This window comes from Anolis sagrei, chromosome 3 (assembly GCF_037176765.1).
Source record: "Anolis sagrei isolate rAnoSag1 chromosome 3, rAnoSag1.mat, whole genome shotgun sequence".
NCBI classification, from domain to species: domain Eukaryota; kingdom Metazoa; phylum Chordata; class Lepidosauria; order Squamata; family Dactyloidae; genus Anolis; species Anolis sagrei.
This window is the reverse complement of record NC_090023.1, coordinates 159,414,929-159,437,924: the sequence shown is the minus strand read 5'-3', so window position 1 is coordinate 159,437,924 and position 22,996 is coordinate 159,414,929. Positions and strand designations below refer to the sequence as shown.

At 43.0% G+C, this 22,996-nt stretch overlaps 1 protein-coding gene across 3 annotated transcripts in view; it reads left to right on the top strand.

The window, feature by feature from the left end:
* The window catches only part of GPRIN2 (G protein regulated inducer of neurite outgrowth 2), a 53,020-nt gene that overhangs the window by 12,717 nt on the left and 17,307 nt on the right, over positions 1-22,996 (top strand). Inside the window, exon 1 of one of the 3 annotated variants that reach the window (XM_060768989.2) lies at positions 19,661-19,775. The exons of the other annotated variants lie outside the window; for them this stretch is intronic. The gene's annotated coding sequence lies outside the window, so the exon portion shown is untranslated. Of the gene's footprint in view, positions 1-19,660; positions 19,776-22,996 lie in introns of those variants that run through there. 3 annotated transcript variants of the gene reach the window in all.

Sequence of the window (22,996 nt, the reverse complement as noted above, 5' to 3'; positions counted from 1 at the left end):
CTGGTTCATGGAGAGAGATACAATCATGAAGGAGGAAGAGTTGAGAGAAATAGCATCCAGTTATGATGCACAGCAGCAGAAAACACATAGAGAATGTCACTGATGTATGAAGTGTCAGGGATTTCAATCTACAGTATGACAGTTATTTTCTCCATTGCTTATGAGCCTAGAGAAAAAGAACATCTGAGAATCCCTACACATTTGTGGATTTGATTGTTCATGGATTTGATTATGCCGTCTCTAGGAATCAGTAAGTCCTCCAGTCCTCTAGAGCAGTGGTTCTCTAGCTGTGCTCCGTGGAGACCTTACCGTTCCATGAAGCACAATCGGGGGCTCTGAAAGAATAGGGAAACCTGGGGCTCCTGGGGTCTTCCACTGAAAAACTGTTAAGTTTAGGTTGGTTAAAATTGTTCTTCATTTTAAATATTGCATTGTTCTTTCTTTCTTTCTTTCTTTCTTTCCTTCCTTCCTTCTTTTGCACTAGAAACAAGATATATGCAGTGTGCATAGGAATTTGTTTATGTTTTTTTCAATTAGTTCACACAAACATTCTCCATCCATCCACCACAGGCTTGGCCCATCTGTCAGATTTAAAAATGTAGTGTGGCTCCTGTGACCAAAAGTTTCTTGGAGCTACACGAGAAACTTTTCCATCAAAAAGGGCTCAGTGGCTTTAAAATTTTGGGAACCTGCTGTTCTAGATAATCCTATAGAGTTGTTCACTTGAGATATATATATGGCATGGTTAGGTACTGTCAGAATCTTTGTAATTAGGAATAAAGTCGGAAAAATACTTTTTAGAGCAATTTTGAAGTTTTTAAGAAAACCGGAAGTCCCTTTGCCCTTCTGAAGCTTTTTTTGTTATGATTAATTTTTGTTATGACTCATGAAGTGAGTCAGAAATTATTCAGCTTTTCCCCGCTTCTGGTCCCTGGCCTCAGCCAGTTTAAAACCAGAGAAGGAAGGAATTTCCTGGCCTCGGCTCAAGCCAGAGAAGCCAGTTTTAAACCAGAGAAGGAAGGAGTTTCCTGGCCTAGGCTCAAGCCAGAGAAGCCAGTTTTAAACCAGAGAAGGAAGGCGTTTCCTAGCCTAGGCTCAAGCCAGAGAAGCCAGTTTTAAACCAGCGAAGGAAGGAGTTTCCTGGCCTAGGCCTAAGCCGGAGAAGTCAGTTTTAAACCAGAGAAGGAAGGAGTTTCCTGGCCTAGGCTCAAGCCAGAGAAGCCAGTTTTAAACCAGAGAAGGAAGGCGTTTCCTAGCCTAGGCTCAAGCCAGAGAAGCCAGTTTTAAACCAGCGAAGGAAGGAGTTTCCTGGCTTAGGCCTAAGCCAGAGAAGCCAGTTTTAAACCAGAGAAGGAAGGAATTTCCTCCACTTGCTTTCCCCCCTTCTGGTCCCTGGCCTCAGCTCAAGCCAGAGAAGCCAGTTTTAAACCAGAAAAGTAAGGAATTTCCTGGTCTTGGCTCAAGCCAGAGAAGCCAGTTTTAAAGCCACAGAAGGAGGGAATTTTCTGGCCTCGACTCAAGCCAAAGAAGCTAGCTTTAAAGCCAGAGAAGCCAGTTTTAAACCAGAGAAGGAAGGAATTTCCTCCACTTGCTTTTCCCTGCTTCTGGAGTAAAACAACTACTTTCAAAGTAAAGACCACCCAATGAAACAAGAAACAACATTTTCAAACCATTAATGAAAGGATTTGGAAGTCTCGGAAGTTTTGAAAAGTTTTGAACATTTTTTTCTGTGAAAATTGGGATTGACTTTAGAATCAAACCACCAGTGCCCCCTACATCCAAAACGAGTTTTGATCCATTTTTTTGGCTCAACCAATATATAGAGAGAGAGGGGGGGGGGGTGTTCATTGCACAGGGATTCTGTGCCCTTAACTCCAGGGAATGTGGAGTGCTCAGTATATAGACATGTACATGAAATATGTTTTTCAGCTACTCAATGGGGCCAGGGAGAATTGAATGGGTTTTACTGGCAGAGTTGAGAAAAAGTTATCAATTTCTTTTCATCTGATTATAGAAAAGAAAGGCTGCATTACAGGTGGATCGATTCAACCAAATAAACCACAGCTCTGATTCTGTAAAAATGGAGTTTTCATTGGCGGTCTCATAGCATTACCTAGCGCTAATGTCAACTTGATGGCAATTAACAGCAATAACAAATTGCTTGCCAATTGAAAGAGTGATCAGATAGAAAGAAACACTGCTTATAAAAGGGGGCTTCAGTGTTGCATGACAGGTAACATGAATCAAACTGCACTTTGGTAAAAATGCTGAAGATTTCCATTCAAAAGAAAACACCTGCACCAACACAAAAACCTCCTTTTTGCATGTCAAAACTGTAAGCTTTTTTAGAGAACTAATCTGGCTAATCTTTTGAGCAATTAGGAAAGTGGAACAAGGACTTGACTGAGTGTAAATCAGATTGATGGTGGCGGCTGTCTGGGGAATATTTAGTGGTGCCCCTTCAATGCAAGGGAGGTGGCCCATCAAGGAAAAGTGATTGTGACTCCATCTGTACAAAAGGTCTCTTCTCAGTCACATTCCTGGAGAGGATTAGCAATACATGTCACTGTAGGGTACAATTAAATTATCTGGGCTGTTTGACCTTTTAAAAATCTTTTGCTATTTGCCTCATGGAACCATATGTTCATATCCCTAGCCCAAACCATGTTCATTGTGTTTACAAGAGCTTGGTCAAGAGGTGATGATTTTCTGAGAATTCTGTTCCATTTTTCATCATGCTGCCTTGTTGCTTTGTTTTCCCTGGGAAAACTTTTTCAATCCTAGTTTTGCACTTGTTTCCTTATTCAGAAAACAGGAATTCAGGTAGTTCTGGCCCACAACATAGACTGCTTAGCTTGAGATACTAAGAGTCCTTCCACACTGCCCTTTATCCCAAAATCGGATCCCAGATTATTTGCTTTATACTGGAAAATATGAGTCCCCCATAGATGGAACAAATAGATAATCTCAGATCAGATCTTGTGATATAGGGGCATGGTGCAAGGGCCTTGGGTATATTTTTTTCTCTTTGCATCATCCCTTCCACACAGCCATATAACCCAGAACATCAAATCAGATAATCCAAAATATCTGTTTTGAACTGGATTATCTGAGTCTACACTGCCATATAATCCAGTTCAATGTAGATTCTATATAGCTGTGTGGAAGGGGCCCTAGAGGGATCTATGCTTCACCTGGAAGTAAAGCACGAAACTCTTATGAGTTGCATACTTTAGGATCAGTGGTTCAAACTTGCATTGGGCATAAGCTTCCTAGTCCAGGATTGTGCCAGACTTTGAAATTTCTGGACCAAAAACCCAAGACTAACCACCTCAACAGATAGCCAGTGGCCAGTGGGGGTGGCCAGTGGGGGTGGTACTCTGCTTCGTAGAGAGGTATGTGGAATCCGGCACCCCATGCCATGCATCGCCTGGATCAATGGAAAGGCAATCACATGAAGGATGTGTGAACACATGTGGTGCGTGTGGTCCCCCCCCCCCCTAGATTTAATGGCAACACAAGACCTCCCCCATTTTGCCCTGCCAGGGCATGGACCAGCTTAACCCTCCTTCACCCATGAAGCCAGCATGGCATCATGTGATGGCAGCTGGCTGGCTCTGTGGGTGACCTGGGCTCAAATCTGCACATGCCGCAGATTTTAGCCCAATGTGATGAGGACACTTGTGATGTCATTAAATGTTATGCTGAACATTTAAGTACCTACCATAGTTGCTCACTGTTTGTCATTTAAACATGGGCTCAAACACACAGAGAGATTGAGGTAGATAGACAGATAACATGTTTTCTTTCATATTTGGAAGTTAAAAAAAAGTTAGCTCATAAAGCAGTAACCAGATCAAGGTGAAATGAGGGGATCATTCTTTATTGTAATTAGAGAGATACTATAATAAAGAATTATTTTAATTTATTTGCTTTTAATCTAAACGTGGATGCAGAGCAGAGTGGGAATGAGGCCTGGATTCACAAGAATTGTGTGGGAAGGGGAAAGCTAAATAGATAATCATAGACACAAACATAGTATCTTTCCAAGTCACAGCAACCAGTCAATTAAACATTGCAAGCTATAGCAAGTAGCTGTTCTATTAGCTCACAAGAGATTTGCCCAAAGCCCTTTCTCTGTTGCCCAGAGCTGAGATTTCAAAACTGCTTGGAGAAAAACCATGAAAACTGGCGAAATCTGGCAAACATGTAGGAGAGTGGAGAGGAAACCAAAGGCCTTTTTGCCAAGGCTTCTTGATGCCAGATTTATCTAATCCGTGAACTTTACTTCTTTCCTCAATTTTTGGGGCTCTTTTCCACATTATTATTATTATTATTATTATTATTATCATTATTATTATTATTATTATTATTATTATTAATACCCTGCCGCCATCTCCCCGATGGGGACTCGGGGCGGCTTACATGAGGCCAAGCCCAAACAATACATTACAACAGAGTAAAACTGAAAATGCAAACCAAAAATGCAAACAATAAACAACAACATCACAAATACATAAAACATGTGAATGCATAACAATATAAAATTACAATAAGCACAATCACAGTGACATGTAATAATTAAAAGAAAAACTAATTAAAAGCTAATAAAAAACTTGGGTGAGATAAAGGAGAAGCAGGTTATTTGCTTTCGGTTATTGTTGGAAGAATTTTTCTCTACTCTTAATTTTGTTTCGGGTTTTGTTTTTTTGTTTTTTTGTAATTTTTTTGGTGATACATTTCACCTTTTTTGGTATTCAAGAAGTCCTTCCACTGGCCTGCTGTTATCACTTCAAGTACCCCTGTGTGCAAACTGATTTTTACAGACAGAGCCAATTGAACCCACTATGAAGTAATGAGCAAAAGTCTGTGTAAGCTGCAACTGTATTGCTTTTCATGAATTTCCAGTTCATTGTCAACAATCTGGAAGTTCTCTCTCTGAAATATAATTGCTGTACTCTTCTTCTCCTGATAGCACCCTGAATCTCTCCATTTATTTAATCTCTTAAGACTTAAAAACTCAATACTCAAGTTTCCCTCATTTAGGCTTGACTGCCAAATCATGATGATTTGCATCATCATCAGTTCTCTGTTTCTGTATTCTCTCAGATGCTTTTCAAACCATAAAAGGAAGGTTTGCTGGCCTGGTGTTCATGTAGTTCATTATCCCATCTCTTCTGATAATAATAATAATATAACAATAAAACTTTATCTATATACCACCCTATCTCCCTTAGGGGACTCAGAGCTGTTTCCACATATGCAAAATAAAAGAAAAACATACAATATAAAAAACTGAGGTTGTACAGTTAGCTATCCATAATCACTGGGGATAGAAGTGCAGTATTCCCAACAATGTGGAAAATCGTCAAATTAAAAAAATAACTTGAGAGAACACTTCCCAAGAAAACTCTTGGTCCTCCAGTGCAAGGGATGATCTAGAGATTCCTAAAGAGACCATATCTGTGAATAATCAAATGCCCTAAAATTAAACCCACAAATGTGTAAAATTAAAATGTTATTCTCTGCATTTGAGCTCTAGGATTTCTTGAGCTGTTTTTGCTGCCATGTTTACCATGCTGTACAGTGTGTTATGTGCATGACACAACTGTGCCAATGATACTAGTTTTTCCCTGTTTTTTGAGAATGCAACGTATTGATATTGTTGTGTTTATGCAGATAGATAGATAGATAGATAGATAGTAGGCTTGGTTGATCCAGTCCGTTAATTTCTTATCTCATTATTAATTCATTAAATAATTACCTTTAGAAGCGATATCGACGCGTTTTGGCAACCCGGAAGTGTTTTTGCCATATCGAAGCCGCATCCGCCATCTTCCTTATGACTTCCTCCAGTGAATCGTAAATGCTGGGGGCGTGGCCTTCAGGAATAGCTGTTCTTACCCACACCCACCTTCCTCTTTGCATCGGCGGCTTTGCGAGGTGGGCGTGGCTACCTCCCTGGCGACAAGCGGCTATGCAGAAGAGCTGGGCGTAGCCATGCCCACCTCACAAAGCCCACCTCGCAAAGCCACCAATGCAAAGAGGAAGGAGGTGGGTGTGGCCAAGCACAGCCCTCCTTGGAGGCCTCGCCCCCAGCGACCTCCGAGGAGCGCTGTGCTTCGCTACGCCCACCTCTCCCTTCGACAGCTTGCCAGGGAAGAGAAAGAAAGGTGAGAGATTTTAAAACTACCACTTTTAAAATCCCTCACCTTTCCTTCTCTTCCTTGGCAAGCTGTCAGTCATGCAGAAGGGAGAGGTGGGCATGGCCAAGCACAGCGCTCCTCAGAGATCTCGCCCCCCGCGATCTCCGAGGAGTGCTGTGCTTGGCCATGCCCACCTCTCCCTTCGACAGCTTGCCAGGGAAGAGAAAGAAAGGTGAGAGATTTTAAAACTACCACTTTTAAAATCCCTCACCTTTCCTTCTCTTCCTTGGCAAGCTGTCAGTCATGCAGAAGGGAGAGGTGGGCATGGCCAAGCACAGCGCTCCTCAGAGATCTCGCCCCCAGCGATCTCCAAGGAGTGCTGTGCTTGGCCATGCCCACCTCTCCCTTCGACAGCTTGCCAGGGAAGAGAAAGAAAGGTGAGGGATTTGAAAAGTGTTAGTTTTAAAATCTCCAAGGAGGGCTGTTCTTGGTCGCTGGGGGCGAGGCCTCCAAGGAGGGCTGTGCTTGGCCATGCCCACTTCTCCTTTCTGCATGGAAGCTCACCACAAGGGAAGGAAGGGAAACTGCGAGATTTTAATGGTTCTGGAGGGAAGGAGGGGCACATTCCATTAACAAAACAAAGAAAACGATTCGTATTTCCTGGTATTTTTTATCTTTTTTTTAAAGAAAATTTTGGAAATAATTTAAAAATCGAACCTCCAGCACCCCCTACATACGAAACGAGTTTAGAACCATTTTTTTCTTGATCAACCAAGCCAGATAGATAGATAGATAGATAGATAGATAGATAGCATCAGCAATCTGGTTTCTTTTCTGTTCAGGTTGAGTCCATTAATTCTGGAAAGAATAGCTTGTCCTGGAATATTCTTCATTTAAAAAACATTTTTTTCTGCCCAACATCAGTGTCTAATCCACACACTGAAAGCCCTCAGTCTCCCTTCTATAGGAAGCAATTTAAATTTTGTTTCCAGGACCATGTTCCAATCCAGGAATGAAGAAAGTGTAACATTTCGATTGCTTAGGTAAAGGTAAAGGTTTCCCCTTGACATTAAGTCGAGTTGAGTCTGACTTTGGGGGTGGTGCTCATCTCCATTTCAAAGCCAAAGAGCCGGCATTGTCCGTAGACGCCTCCAAGTTCATGTGGCCAGCATAACTGCATGGAGGGCTGTTACCTTCCTGCTTAAGCAGTACCTATTGATCTACTCACATTTGCATGTTTTCAAACTGCTAGATTGGCAGGAGCTGAGCCTAACAGCAGGAGCGCATCCTGCTCCCTGGATTTGAACCGCTGACCTTTCAGTCAGCAAGTTCTGCAGCTCAGCAGTTTAACCCCCTGTGCCACCGCAGCCCCTTAGAATTGCATGCATTTTTAGGAAGATGCATCCATCAATTGAATGTATCTCCCTAAAACCAGTTTTGGGCCTCCAAGTGTTAAAAGTGCTTTCGTGCCCAGGCATCATATTTTCAGCCTCCCTGGGGTCATTTCAGTCCTAGGAAGGCCTTTGTAAAGTAGGAAGTAAACCTTAAATTTTAAATCTAAGAAGGTTTTTTTAAAAAAAAATTGGAAAGTTTCAGTTACTTAAAATATAAGTTATTACTATTGAATAGGGATGGGTATTATATGACTGATGATCCCAGAGAAATTGCTCAGATTTGCTTAACAAAAAGACTACAGGTAGTCCCAAAGACTTACAAACTAATCATAGTTAATAATGGGGGTGAGAAAACAGGAAGTGACAGAAATCTACCCCTTGGAAGGTAAGCATGATTGGTGGGGTTGAGAGAGGGGGCCTTCTCGGTGCTGGCCCCCGACCTCTGGAATGCCCTAAAGAAATAAGACAGGCCCCATCCCTCCCCTCCTTTCGTAAGAGCTTGAAGACCTGGTGGTTTAAACAAGCCTTTGAGAACGACTAGTTCTAGCTCAGCCCCAGATATTGTTGAATATGGCCATATCTTTTTCTAACACTTATCCAGGTCATGTCCTCCTATTAAGTCCCGGAAATGAACAGCCATAAACTATTATTGTTGTTGCCTGCTATAGCATTGCACCTAATTTCCCAGGCCCTCTTGAAATTACACTAGCCTTGGCCCGGCCTTTTTAAACTGCCTTGAACAGGCAGGATTATTTTAAATATATATGTGATATTGTGATTTTTAATGCTTATATTGCTTTGTTAATTTTATGTTGATGTTGTTTGTATGTATTGATGGTGTTACTTGGAAACTGCTCTGAGTCCCCTTGGGGAGATAGAGCAGTATATAAAAAAAGTTTTGTTGTTATTGTTGTCATTCACTCCTGAAAGCGTTATTTAGCTGGAGTTACACTTAGAAAATGTACCTGTTCTGACTTACATATAAATTCAACTTATGAACTCCAGAACCTATCTTGTTCGTAACTTGGGGACCGCCTGTATCAAGAAAATATAATACTCTGGCTACCAGTATTAAAAAAACTCAAAAATTACAACAGCAAAACAACAGAGGGGAAACAAACAGGCACATAAAATGACTCTCAACAAAAGATTTCCCCCAGGCACTTCCAAGCCATTGAATGCTAATCAAGGTGATCAGCTGAAACATTCACACCTAGCCCCAGCAGACAAAAGTCCTTTGTCTCACCCTGGTCATTCCACAGATATATAAACCCATTTTTCCCAGTTCCAACAGACCTCACTACCTCTGAGGATGCTTGCCATAGATGCAGGCGAAACGTCAGGAGAAAAATTGCCTCCAGAACATGGCCATATAGCCCGGAAAAACCTACAACAACCCAGTGATTCCGGCCATGAAAGCCTTCGACAATACATATAATACTCTTGTTTTCTGTATTGTCGAAGGCTTTCATGGCCGGAATCCATGGGTTGTTGTAGGTTTTTCCGGGCTATATGGCCATGTTCTGGAGGCAATTTTTCTCCTGACGTTTCACCTGCATCTATGGCAAGCATCCTCAGAGATAGTGAAGTCTGTTGGAAGTAGGAAAAATGGGTTTATATATCTGTGGAATGACCAGGGTGAGACAAAGGACTTGTCTGCTGGAGTTAGGTGTGAATGTTTCAACTGACCAACTTGATTAGCATTTGATGGCCTGGCAGTGCCTGGACAATCTTTTGTTGAGAGGTGATTAGATGTCCCTGATTGCTTACTCTCTGTTGTTTTGCTGTTGTAATTTTAGAGTTTTTTAATACTGGTAGCCAGATTTTGTTCATTTTCATGGTTTCCTCCTTTTTGTTGAAATTGTCCACATGCTTTTGGATTTCAATGGCTTCTCTGTGTAGTCTGACATGGTGGTTGTTAGAGTGGTCCAGCATTTCTGTCTTCTCAAATAATATGCTGGTTGGTTCATCAGGTGCTCTGCTATGGCTGATTTCTCTGGTAGCTTGGAAGTGCCTGGGGGGAATCTTTTGTTGAGAGTGATTCTATGTGCCTGTTTGTTTCCCCTCTGTAGTTTTGCTGTTGTAATTTTTGAGTTTTTTAATACTGATAGCCAGAGTATTATATTTTCTTAATACAGGTGGTCCCCAAGTTACGAACAAGATAGGTTCTGGAGTTCATAAGTTGAATTCGTATGTAAGTCAGAACAGGTACATTTTCTAAGTATAACTCCAGCTAAATAACGCTTTCAGGAGTGAATGACAACAATAACAAAACTTTTTTTATATACCGCTCTATCTCCCCGAGGGGACTCTTGTTTTCACTCTTAGGTTTACTATAGAGTGATGGAAGGGATGTTTAGGGCATTTCCAGTTGATGTATTTAAGTTAAACTCTATGCCTTGCTAAATAAATAATTTGTGGGAGCCATTTTTCTATATGCATTTTTGATACCGGGGAATCAAATTTAATTCTAGAAAAATGTAGGACCACTTGCAGAAGGCTCAGCACCTTCGCAGTGAAAGGATTTTCTTCTAACTATTCTTTACTACAACTCATTCACAGAGGGAAACGAAGAAATACATTTGATACCTTTTAGAACAATAACTGACTGTTTATGTTGTGGATTATCCACTCCAAAATGGTTTCATTGATCCAAGTAGAGCCACAAAAAATCTCTTTGTTGACACGCTAACTGAAAAGCTTTTATAACTTCTAACCACCCATTTCACAGACAGCAAGAGAATAATGCCTTTTACTTCCCACACAAAAGCTATCTTTTGTGATTACGATTTTGGAGAAATGTGATGCTTAAATTATTTTGCTTGATTAATTTTAACTTTAAAAACAAAGAAAGGAACCAAGAGAATGACTGGCGCGGCCCCAACGAAGAGGGGATTTTATTTCTTACCGTCATGGGTTTTATTATGTAAAGCTTTCCAACAGGAATAAATAGCTTTCTGTCAACATTTGTGCTCCAAAGCTTCAGCTATAATCTGTTAAGATTAATTTTTACCAAAAACAGCAATGAAGTCAGCAAATGTTAAATAAACTTATCTTTTGCCTCTTAGGCTGCAATACTATGCATGCCTACATGGGCATCAACCCATAACCTCCAACATTTCACAGATGAACATTCAGACACATATGACTATGTAGTTTCAGGAAGGGATCGAAATGGTAAAAGTTGGTTATGAGGAAGAACATACAAACTTAGAGGTGCAGCAGTTTGCTTTAGCATAATAATAATAATAATTATAATTATTATTATTATTATTATTTATTTATTTATTTATTTGCTGCATTTGTTGACCGCCGTTCTCAGCCCTAGGGCGACTCACGGCGGTGTACAACATATAAAAAGACAAATTTACAATAAAGCAATCACACAACGAAATATCATCATAACTATCAATAATACACCAACAATATAATTACACTAAATAATCTGCTCCGTCTCATCGTAGAATCATAACCAATCTCGTAATCCATATTCCGTTCCAGTCGTCATTGCCAATTATTGTAGCACTTAGTTAAATGCCTTCTCGAATAACCATGTCTTTAGGCTCTTACAGAATTACATAAGGGAGGGTGCCTGTCTGATGTCTACAGGGAGGGTGTTCCACAGCCGGGGGGCCACCACCGAGAAGGCCCTCTCTCTCGTCCCCGCCAGACGTGCCTGTGAAGCAGGCGGGATCGAGAGAAGGGCCTCCCCAGACGATCTCAAGGCCCTCGTGGGCTCATAGGCCGAGATGCGGTCGGAAAGGTATTTTGGGCCGGAACCGTTTAGGGCTTTGTAGGCCAACACCAGCACCTTAAATTGGGCCCGGTAGCAGATCGGCAGCCAGTGGAGCTGGAACAACAAGGGCGTTGTGTGCTCCCTGCGTCCCGCTCCTGTTAGTAACATGGCTGCCGAGCGCTGGACTAGCTGAAGCTTCCGGGCCGTCTTCAAGGGCAGCCCCACGTAGAGAGCGTTGCAGTAGTCAAGGCGGGATGTGACCAGAGCGTGTACCACCGTGGCCAAGTCAGACTTCCCGAGGTACGGGCGCAGCTGGCGCACGAGCCTGAGCTGTGCAAATGCTCCCCTGGTCACCGCTGAAACCTGGGGATCCAGGCTCAACGATGAATCCAGGATCACACCCAAGCTGCGAACCTGCGCCTTCAAGGGGAGTGCGACCCCATCCAGCACAGGCTGTAACCCTATACCCTGTTTGGCCTTGCAACTGACCAGGAGTACCTCTGTCTTGTCTGGATTTAATTTCAGTTTGTTCGCCCTCATCCAGACCATTACAGCGGCCAGGCACCGGTTCAGGACCTCGACAGCCTCCTTAGTAGCAGCTGGAAAGGAGTGACAGAGTTGGACATCATCTGCGTACAGATGACACCGCACCCCGAAACTCCGGATGATCTCACCCAGCGGCTTCATGTAGATGTTAAATATATATGATAATATTATTATAAGTTTATTTGTACCCCACTAGCATCTCCCGAAGGACTCAATGCGGCTTACATAGGCCAAGGCCTCAAAACACAACACAACAATACAACACCTAAAGCAAATTAAAAACAGTTAAGCAGTGTAAACAACAAGCAATAAACAATACATCAAGACACTATAAAACTGGGCCGGGCCAGAGTAATGGGTACAAGATTAAAAGTGCTGATGTGGCAGGAGGTATGTAGGATTATAAAGTAAGTGCAGTGTGCGGTGTGCAGCAATCTTAGTTCTAGTAAAGTGCTTATGGGACTTGGTATTGGAGATTCCTAATCTGGGAAGGCACATCGGAACAGCCAGGTCTTCAAATTCTTTCTGAAGACTGCCAATGTAGGGGCCTGTATAAGATCTTTTGGGAGGGTGTTCCAGAGTTGGGGGGCCACCACAGAAAAGGCCCTGTCTCGAGTTCCCACCAAGCGCACTTGCGACGCAGGCAGAATCACGAGCAGGGCCTCTCCGGATGAGCGAAGTGAACGTGTGGGTTCATAGACGGAGATGCGGTCACATTGGTAGGATGGTCCCAAACCGTTTAGGGCTTTGAAGGTAAGCACCTGCACATTAAATTGGCCTTGGAAAATAAACGGCAGACAGTGGAGCTCCTTGAACAGGAGGGTTGACCTCTCTCTGTAAGGAGCCCCGGTTAACATCCTGGCTGCTGCCCGTTGGACCAGTTGAAATTTCCGAGCCGTTTTCAAGGGCAGCCCCACGTAGAGCGCATTGCAGTAGTCCAATCTAGAGGTGGCCAAGGCATGGATCACCCCAGCCAGATCAGCCTTCGCAAGGTACGGTCGCATCTGGCGCACGAGTCTCAATTGTGCAAAAGCCCTCCCAGACACCGCCACCATCTCCCCAAGGGGACTCGGGGCCAAATCAATTTATTATACCCCGCCACCATCTCCCCAAGGGGACTCAGGGTGGCTTATATGAGGCCAAGCACAGTAAGACAGTAAAACAATATAACACAAGAACCACAACAGAAAATAAGAAAACAAAAATAAAATAAAACACAAAAACCAATATAAATAAACAGAACAAACAATATAAAATCAGAACATTAAAACACAGAAAATTTATCACAGTAGGCAGGGCCAATTGTGAAAGATTAAAATTTAAAACACTGGGTGAGAGAGCAATGTAATGTTTCAGGGGGTAAGGTAGGATTTAATTGCACTAACAGGTAAAATAAAGTGCTTCTGAGGGCATTTTATGCAGGGTTTGGTTAGGGATTATTGTACATTCAATCATTGAAGGCACACTGGAACAGCCAAGTTTTCAGGCTTTTCTTAAAGACTGCCAGGGTGTGGGCTTGCCTAATATCTCTAGGGAGTGAACTCCAGAGGCCGAGGGGCCACCACAGAGAAGGGTTAGGGTTAAATCTATTTGGAAAGGCAAGATTCCTTCCCTCTCATGTCTTCTTGTTGAGTGATTTTAGTTATCGCAAAACCGTGGGTTCGAAAGTTTGGCATGCCGAACTAATTCAGAAGGCCAAATCAAACATGGATGAGTTTGAAGACAAAAGCAGAGTTATTTATTCTCCTTGGCCAAAGAGGATGTCAGGGCAGTCTCCACTCCCAAAGACCGATATACCCCCAACTGTGAACACATGGATTTATTTTTAGTATGGGTTGTTGTAGGTGTTTTTGGGCTATATGACCATGTTCTAGAGGCATTCTCTCCTGATGTTTCGCCTGCATCTATGGCAAGCATCCTCAGAGGTAGTGAGGATGCTTGCCATAGATGCAGGTGAAATGTCAGGAGAGAATGCCTCTAGAACATGGCCATATAGCCCGAAAAAACCTACAACAGCCCAGTGATTCCGGCCATGAAAGCCTTCAACAATATTTTTGGTATGTTTGACAGAAAGAAGAAGCGATACAGAACAATTGAAAATTTTCACACTGGTTTCCCATTAATCTTGGTGCTGACTAGGATCCGCAGCCTCATTGGAGGAGGTGCCACTCTGCTTCTGCCTTTGAGCCAATCAGAGGATAGGCTAGAAATTTAATAAACTATCATTTGTGGGTCTTGGTACAGTAAGTCGTAACAGGATCAAGTATGTGTGTGTGCTAAAGAAAACCTTATACTGTTGATGATTATGTGCAGCTGCTAATGTAGATCAGCTAGTAAGTTTGGACCACACCTGGTGGGTCATAACTGTATGGGTTTGAGAATACAGTTTAGCTTTTGCTCTGAGGAGCCTTTGCTCAGGCATTTTGCTCAACCATTTTTACTGCTCTCTCATTTAGATGAAGATGAATTATCCTTATTCTGTGTTGCTTACAAGGACTATGGCTTCTGCCTTTGAGCCAATCAGAGGATAGGCTAGAAATTTAATAAACTGTCATTTGTGGGTCTTGGTACAATAAGTCGTAACAGGATCAAGTAGGTGTGTGTACTAAAGAAAACCTTATACTGTTGATGATTATGTGCAGCTGCTAATGTAGATCAGCTAGTAAGTTTGGACCACACCTGGTGGGGTATAACTGTATGGGTTTTAGAATACAGTTTAGCTTTACTCTGAGGAGCCTTTGCTCAGGCATTTTGCTCAACCATTTTTACTGCTCTCTCATTTGGATGAAGATGAATTAGCCTTATTCTGTGTTGCTTACAAGGACTATGTAAGTTTGTTGCACTGTTTGTTTTTTGTTTGCAACATTGCAAGTTTATGTTTTAACTCTGCTGATAAGAGTAAAGTTTTTCTGTTGTTTTTCCTCTTGCCTGGGTGCAATGTTATTGTGTCTTCTGCATTGGACATGACTGAAACACTCTCTGCACAACAGATCTGAAGTTTTGTGCCTGTTGTGAGTCCTTCTCAGAAACTAAGTGTGTTTGGGTAGAATGTGGTTTGATGTGTGATTGATGGGGCCTGATGATCCAATGCCTGTTTGACAAAGCAGGTGCTGGACAATGGACAAAAGGTTTTTAAGCCACAATTACATACAATGGATGAGTCACAGAGGTGGTCCAGATAGGTGCTACAGATAAGGCAATGTTCTCAAGGCTAGGCTAGCTCATATTATGCCAAATAGATAAAGGAAATTGGATTATGGTGATTTTCTCTGGGTGAGACAAGGATGAGGTGAGTTCACATTCCAGAGAATTTCCAAGGAATTTTGTAGAAAGGTTGCTTTTTATGGTGATTAGAAATGACTATGTGGCTGGCTATATTTCCCAATGAAGCTATGTCTCACAATTAATATATTTTATATAATTCATATTGGGGAGGGGGGAGTTTGATTTCTCACATATTGCCCTCTTCCAACTGAGTTTATTGAGTGCAGTGGACTCTTTGTGTCTGCTGCACTTTGATTCCAGGACACCCTGTGGATACCAAAATCCATGGTTGCTCAAGTCCCATACAATAAAATAGTAAAATGGTATCCCTTATATAAATCTAGCTTGGGTACCTGGCATTGCCCAGGTTATTTGAAAAGTCAGTTTTTAATGGGTTTAATTGTACAAAAATGCAGAAAGTTGTGGGTTAACTATAACTCACACCAAGAAACTCCATCAGTACTTAAAGTTAGTTATGTTGGGAAAATTTGCTCTAGATGCATCATCGGCGGGGTTCAATGTGCTCTCTGGCTGTAGGGTAAACTACAAGTCCCACTATGTTGAGTCAGTCCCCTCAAACCCCTTCAGTAGGTTGAATTAGTCATGGCGGTTCTGTGTGACTAGTTTGGTCCAGGTCCATCATTTTTGGTTGTGGGTGAACTACAACTCCCCAAAAGGGAAGTCGGTCCCCCTCAAACCCCTCTAGTAATCAAATGTCAACATATTTTGTATATGTGCCAAGTTTGGTCCAGATCCATTGGTGTTTGGGTTCACAGTACTCTCTGGATGTGGGTGAACTATGACTCCCCCAAATCAAGGTGAATGTCCCCCCAAACAACTCCAGTCGTTTTTGTTGGTCATGGAGGTCTCTGTGTGCCAAGTTTGGAGTTCAGGTGAACTATAAATCCCAGTACCTACAACTCCAAAATGTCCAAACCAATACCTCTCAAAACCCACCGTATCGGGTATGCATGCTGAGTTTGGTCCAGATCCCTCATTGTTTGGGTTCATTGTGTGCTCTGGATGTAGGTGAACTACAACTCTTATAAATCCCTCCAAAGACTTCCAGTATGTTTTTTTAGTCATGAGAGTTCAGTGTGCCAAGTTAGTTTTAGATCCATCCAAGATATACAGTTAGCCCTCCGCATTCATGGGGGTTAGGGCCATAGATATCTCACACAAGTGAGAAACTTGTGAGAAACTTTCTGGGGAAGAGCAAGGCTTCATTGTGGAGCCAGTGGGAGGATGGTTGTAGTAGTGATGTGATGGGGAGAACTGGATTATCTGAGTTCACACTGCCATATAATCCAGTTCATATAATCCAGTTCACTGTGGATTTGATACAGCTGTGTGGAAGGGGCCAAACAGATCTTTACCTGCCTAAAGAATGATAGCAAAGAGAGAACGGGTTAAAGGTAAAGGTTTCCCCTTGACATTAAGTCTAGTTGTGTCTGACTCTGAGGGGTGATACCCATCTCCATTTCTCAGACAAAGAGCCGGTGTGGTCCATAGATGCCTCCTAGGTCATGTGACTGGCATGGATGGAGCACCGTTACCTTCCCGCAGAAGTGGTATCTATTAGGCCTGGGTAACAACGGAAAAATTTGTTTCTAAAATCGATTCATTTTTTGGGGTTTTTTGCGTTTCGATATTTAAAAGATTTCCGAAATTTTCCTTTTAAAAAGTTCGATATTTACGAAATTTCGTTATTATTAACGAATCGATTCGTTAAGATGGCGGACCCCCGCGCCAAAGGGTTTTTTTTTCTTTTTTTTGAATATTTTTTGAATATTTTTTAAGAAAAGAAATATTTAGCAGAAAAAGTTTAAAAATAGAAAATTAACAAAATGCTTGCCCTGTAGTGGGGCAAAAACAGCCACAACAACTGGGTGAAACAGGGACAAACAAACACACACACAGGCAGAGCAGCAAGCAATGCCTCCCCGCTGCTCCCAGCTCCTTAAACCGCCCTCGCTCTCCCGAGTCCCAACACACAGCAATGAATGAATGCAAGCAAGAAAGCAAGCAAGCAGGCCTCCCACACCAAAACAGCCATAACAACTGGGTGAAACAGGGACAAACAAACACACACACAGGCAGAGCAGCAAGCAATGCCTCCCCGCTGCTCCCAGCTCCTTAAACCGCCCTCGCTCTCCCGAGTCCCAACACACAGCAATGAATGAATGCAAGCAAGCAAGCAAGCAAGCCTCCCACACCAAAACAGCCACAACAACGAAGACAAACACACACACACAAGAGCAGCAAGCAAGCAATGCCTCCTGCTCCCACCCTCCTTGCTCTCCCTAGTCCCGACTCCCAACAGCAGCCAGCCAGCAACGCTTTAAAGCCTCCCGCACCTCCCGGCTCCTCGCCTCAGCCCAGACTGAGCAATGCGGCCACGTGGAGCCGCTTTTAAAGGGCAGCCCGCCCAATCAGAATGAGACACGGTGCTTGGGAGCGCCGGATTGGCTCCCGGCACACCCAGCATCCTCCATCCTTAAACGTCATTTCCGAAATGGGCGGAAGCTCGTAAAAAAGATGGAGGATGCCGTTTCGGTATTGAAAAACACTTCCGGGTTTGAAAATATATTTCAATATCATTTTGTAAATGAAAAAAATAACGAATAATTAACGAATTACAAAATTAACTAACGAAACCGCCCAGCCCTAGTATCTATTGATCTACTCACATTTGCATGTTTTTGAACTACTAGGTTTGCAGAAGCTGGGGTTAGCCGTGGGAACTCACCCTGCTCACCGGATTCGAATAGCCAACCTTTCGGTCAGTAAGTTCAGCAGCTCAGCAGTTTAACCCACTGCACTACTGGGGATCCTAAAGAATGATAGCAAGGAGTGAACGAGTTAGGGATGGATTTGTTTTCAAATTTTCTTCTTAAAGGAAGAAATTAGTAATTTGAACCCTTTTTTTATGTGAGAAAAAGTCTGGACTGAAACCCAGATAGAGTCATAGTTTTACTGACATGGGATCTCCAAGCATTTTTCCTTGATATGTGTTATTTATTTATTTATTTATTTATTTATTTTGAGCTTTTGTAACCTGGTCTTCTCGACTTCCGAAGAGGGACTCAGGCCGGCTAACAGCAGAGGGTTAAAATACAATAAGATAAACCACAGTAAACATCATAATACAATAGTACAAAAATACATTAAGATACAATTATACAAGTTCATCAAAATAAATCATAAATTCAGCGCCATCCGCCCGTGTGGTCAGCAGTTATTGACTCAGTCATCATTCTGCAAATGCAGTATTCCAAAGCCATGTTTTTACCAGCTTTCTAAAAGTCAGGAGGGAAGGGGCGGATCTAATCTCCATTGGGAGGGAGTTCCAGAGCCGAGGGGCCACCACCGAGAAGGCCCTGTCCCTCGTTCCCACCAATCGCGATTGCGAAGGAGGTGGGACCAAGAGCAGGGCCCCTCCAGAAGATCTTAATAACCTTGATGGTTCATAGGGGAGAATCCATTCGGATAGGTAAACTGGGTTGGAGTCGTTTAGGGCTTTATAGGTCAACACCAGCACTTTGAATTGTGCTCAGAAACTGATTGGCAGCCAATGGAGCTGATGCAACAAAGGAGTGGTATGCTGTCTGTACCCCGCTCCTGTTAGTAGTCTGGCTGCCACTCGTTGGACTAGTTTTAGCTTCCGGGCAGTCTTCAAAGGCAACCCCACGTAGAGAGCATTGCAATAGTCTATACAGGATGTAACCGGAGCGTGGACCACTGTGGCCAGATCAGACTTTCCAAGGTACGGGCACAGCTGGCGCACAAGTTTTAATTGTGCAAAAGCTCCCCTGACCACCGCCGAGACCTGGGGTTCCAGGCTCAGCTATGAGTCCAGGGTCACTCCTAAGCTGCGAACTTGCACCTTCAGGGGGAGTGTAACCCCGTCAAGCACAGGCTGTAACCCTATGCCCTGTTTGGCATTTCGGCTGACCAGGAGGACCTCTGTCTTGTCTGGATTTAGTTTCAATCTGTTAGCCCTCATCCAGTTCGTTACAGCGGCCAAGCACCGGTTCAGGACTTGGACAGCCTCCTTAGTAGTAGGTGGAAAGGAGTAACAGAGTTGGACATCATCTGCATACAGATGACACCGCACCCCGAAACTCCAGATGATCTCTTAGGATTTATATTAAGGAATTCAACAAAAAGTGATCCTTGTTTTTCTCGATTTCTAATTTCCCTTCTTAACTTTAAATTTTCCCTGCGTTTAAACACTATACATGTGACACTGATCGAAACATATTTTCATACATCAAGAGGCCTTGTCCATACAAATCATCCCTTCAAGGCTCACAGTATTTGCATTACAGATTGGAAGCGGACCTTGAAAAACCATTTGAGATGCCAAATGTGCACCTCTGAGTAATGGGCCAACAGCTACAATGCCATTATATCAGAACAGTGATTCCTTGGAGGAACCCTATCTGTACGCTACCCCAGCAATCCACAGCTTAGTTTAAACCCCAGATAGCTTGAGTCACCGCATTAGAATAAGTGCATAAGAAGGTTCATGAGTTAGAGATTGTCTTACAGATTTGCAGCCTTTCAAAGAAACCATAGCAGTGTGGGGATTTCTTTGTTTTGCTCTCTGCGGGGTAAATAGTCCTTGTAAATGAAGAAGGAAGTCATTAGGAAAACAAGCTTCAGGTTTAATCTGCACATCTAAAGGTACGTTGTTGTATATACAGTCTGTTTTACTATGTATATATTAATTTTTTTTAATGCAAACGGCTTTGAGTAGGATGCATATATTATCCTGTGGTAAAGGTTCCTCCTTTGGAAGCTTTTAAACAGAGGCTGGATGGTCATCTGTTGGGAGGTGCTCCTGACGTTTCGCCTGCATCTATGGCAAGCATCCTCAGAGGTAGTGAGGTCTGTTAGAACTAGGAAAAGGGGTTTATATTTCTGTGGAATGACCAGGGTGGGGCAAAGGATTTTTGTCTGCTGGAGTCAGGTGTGAATGTTTCAACTGACCACCTTGATTAGCATTTGATGGCCTGGCAGTGCCTGGGGCAATCTTTTGTTGAGAGGTGATTAGATGTCCCTGATTGCTTACTCTCTGTTGTTTTGCTGTTGTAATTTTAGAGGTTTTTTTAAATACTGGTAGCCAGATTTTGTTCATTTTCATGGTTTTTTTCCCCTTTCTATTGAAATTGTTCACATGCTTGTGGATTTCAATGGCTTCTCTGTGTAGTCTGACATGGTGGTTGTTGGTGTGGTCCAGCATTTCTGTGTTCTCAAATAATATGCTGTGTCCAGGCTGGTTCATCAGGTGCTCTGCTATGGCTGACTTCTCTGGTTGAAGTAGTCTGCAGTGCCTTTCATGTTCCTTGATTCGAGTTTGGGCAATCCGTTTGGTGGTCCCTGTCCACAGCTGCATGGTACATGGTAGACTCCTGCAGAAGTGAGAGGATCTCTCTTGTCCTTTGCTGAACATAGCATTTGTTGGATTTTCTTGGTGGGTCTGTAGATAGTTTGTATGTTGTGTTTCCTCACCAGCTTCCCAATGCGGTCAGTGGTTCCCTTGATGTATGGCAAGAACACTTTTCCTCTGGGTGGATCTTTGTCTTGACTCTCGTGGTTTGTTCTTGGTCTTGCAGCTCTTCTGATGTCTGGGAAATGTTTTGTGTCTCACTGGAACTATGTGGTGCAGTGACTGATTCCTAGGGTCCTGGGTCTCAGTGTTAGCCTTGCCTTCAAGGACTGGCTCCTGTTGTCAGTACTTCAGAATGAGATAAGGAAGCATAAGGGAAAACAGTGTTTTAATCAGTGGTTCTCAACCTTTCTAATGCCGTGACCCCTTAATACTGTTCCTCATGTTGTGGTGACCCCCAACCACAACATTATTTTTGTTGCTACTTCATAGCTATAATTTTGCTGCTGTTGTGAATTTTTATGTAAATATCTGATATGCAGGATGTATTTTCATTTACTGGACCAAATTTGGTACAAATACCCAATATTCCCACATTTGAATACTGATGGGATTGGGGGGAAATTATTTTCATCATTTGGGAGTTGTAGTTGCTGGAATTGATAGTTCCCTTACAACCAGAGAGCATTCTGAATTCCACCAGCAATGGAATTGAACCAAACTGGGAACACAGAACTCCCATAACCAACAGAAAATACTGGAAAGGTTTGGTGGGCATTGACCTTGAGTTTTGGAGTTGTAGTTTACCTACATCCAAAAATCACTATGGATTCAAACAATGATGGATTTCGACCAAACTTGGCAGGAATACTCAATATGCCCAAATGTGAACACTGGTGGAGTTTGGGGAAAATAGACCTTGCCATTTGGAAGTAGTAGTTCCTGGGATTTGTAGTTTTCTGAACCCCACCAACAGAATTGAGCCAAACTTCCCACACAGAACTCCCATGATCAACAGAAAATACTGTGCTCTCTGATGGTCTTTGGCGACCCCTCTGACAATCCCCTCACGACCTCCCCAGAGGTCCCAACCCCCAAGTTGAGAAACACTGGTCTTAAAAAAAAAATTTTTTAAAGCTGTGTAGTGTTGGATCTCATCACACTGAGGTCCTGAAGCCAGGCAACAGTGGGGAAATCCTTGGGGCAGCATGACAAATCTGTGGAGCAATGGAAGAAACTGTAACTCTGCACAAATTCTCCATCTCTAAGTTTCTCAAATCAAACTAGAGGGGCTCAGCAGAAGGAAATTCTGAGCTATCTCAGCAGCTTCAAGAATTGTGGAATATGGTACTGCAGGGTTAGTACTACCTTTTTTCTATCCTAAATGAAGCCACAATACAGAGCCCTTCCACACAGTCATATAACCCAAAATATCAAGGCAGATGATCCCACAATATCTGCTTTGAACTGGATTATCTGAGTCCACACTGCCATATATTCCACTTCAAAGCAGATAATGTGGGATTTTATTCAGTTGTGTGGAAGGAGCCATAGATGGGTTGCTGTGAGTTTTTCAGGCTGAAGTTCCAGCAGCATTCTCTCCTAATATTTTGCCTGCACATGTGCCTCGCATCTTCAGAGGTTCAGTTCTTTCTCCCACCTTGGACATTCCACAGAATTCACTCCACTTGCCTCACTGACAACAGAACCTCTGAAGACGCCAGCCACAGATGCAGGAGAGATGAAAAACTTACTTACTTACTTACTTACTTAGATGATCCCTCATAGTTTGAGGATGATGGTCCTCCAATGTTGGTGTTCTGGCGGTGGGTCCGTAGGTGACTGTGGAGCCCTATTCTTGATCTGCATCATCTCCCACAGTAAGGGCACCATTTTCCAGGTGGAAGGCGGTCCCGGTCGAGGTTGGCTTGATGTGCCTTCCTCTTGGCACGTTTCTCTCTTTCACCTTCCATTCGTGCCTCTTCAAATTCTACAGCACTCCTGGTCACAGCTGACCTCCAGCTGGAGTGGTCAAGGGCCACGGCTTCCCAGTTCTCAGTGTCTATACCAGAGTTTTTAAGGTTGGCTTTGAGCCCATCTTTAAATCTCTTTTCCTGCCCACCAACATTCCGTTTTCCATTCTTGAGTTCGGAATAGAGCAATTGCTTTGGGAGACAGTGGTCAGGCATCCAGACAACGTGGCCGGTCCAGCGGAGTTGATGGCGAAGGACCATCGCTTCAGTGCTGGTGGTCTTTGCTTCTTCCAGCACGCTAACATTTGTCCGCTTGCCTTCCCAGGAGATTTGCAGAATTTTTCGGAGGCTGATGGTATCGTTCCAGGAGTTGCATGTGACGTTTGTAGACTGTCCACGTCTCGTAGGCATATAGCAGGGATGGGAGGACAATAGCTTTATAAACAAGCACCTTGGTATCCCTACAGATGTCCTGGTCCTCAAACACTCTCTGCTTCATTCGGAAGATGAAAAACATTCTAAGGAAAATGGGCATTTGGGAA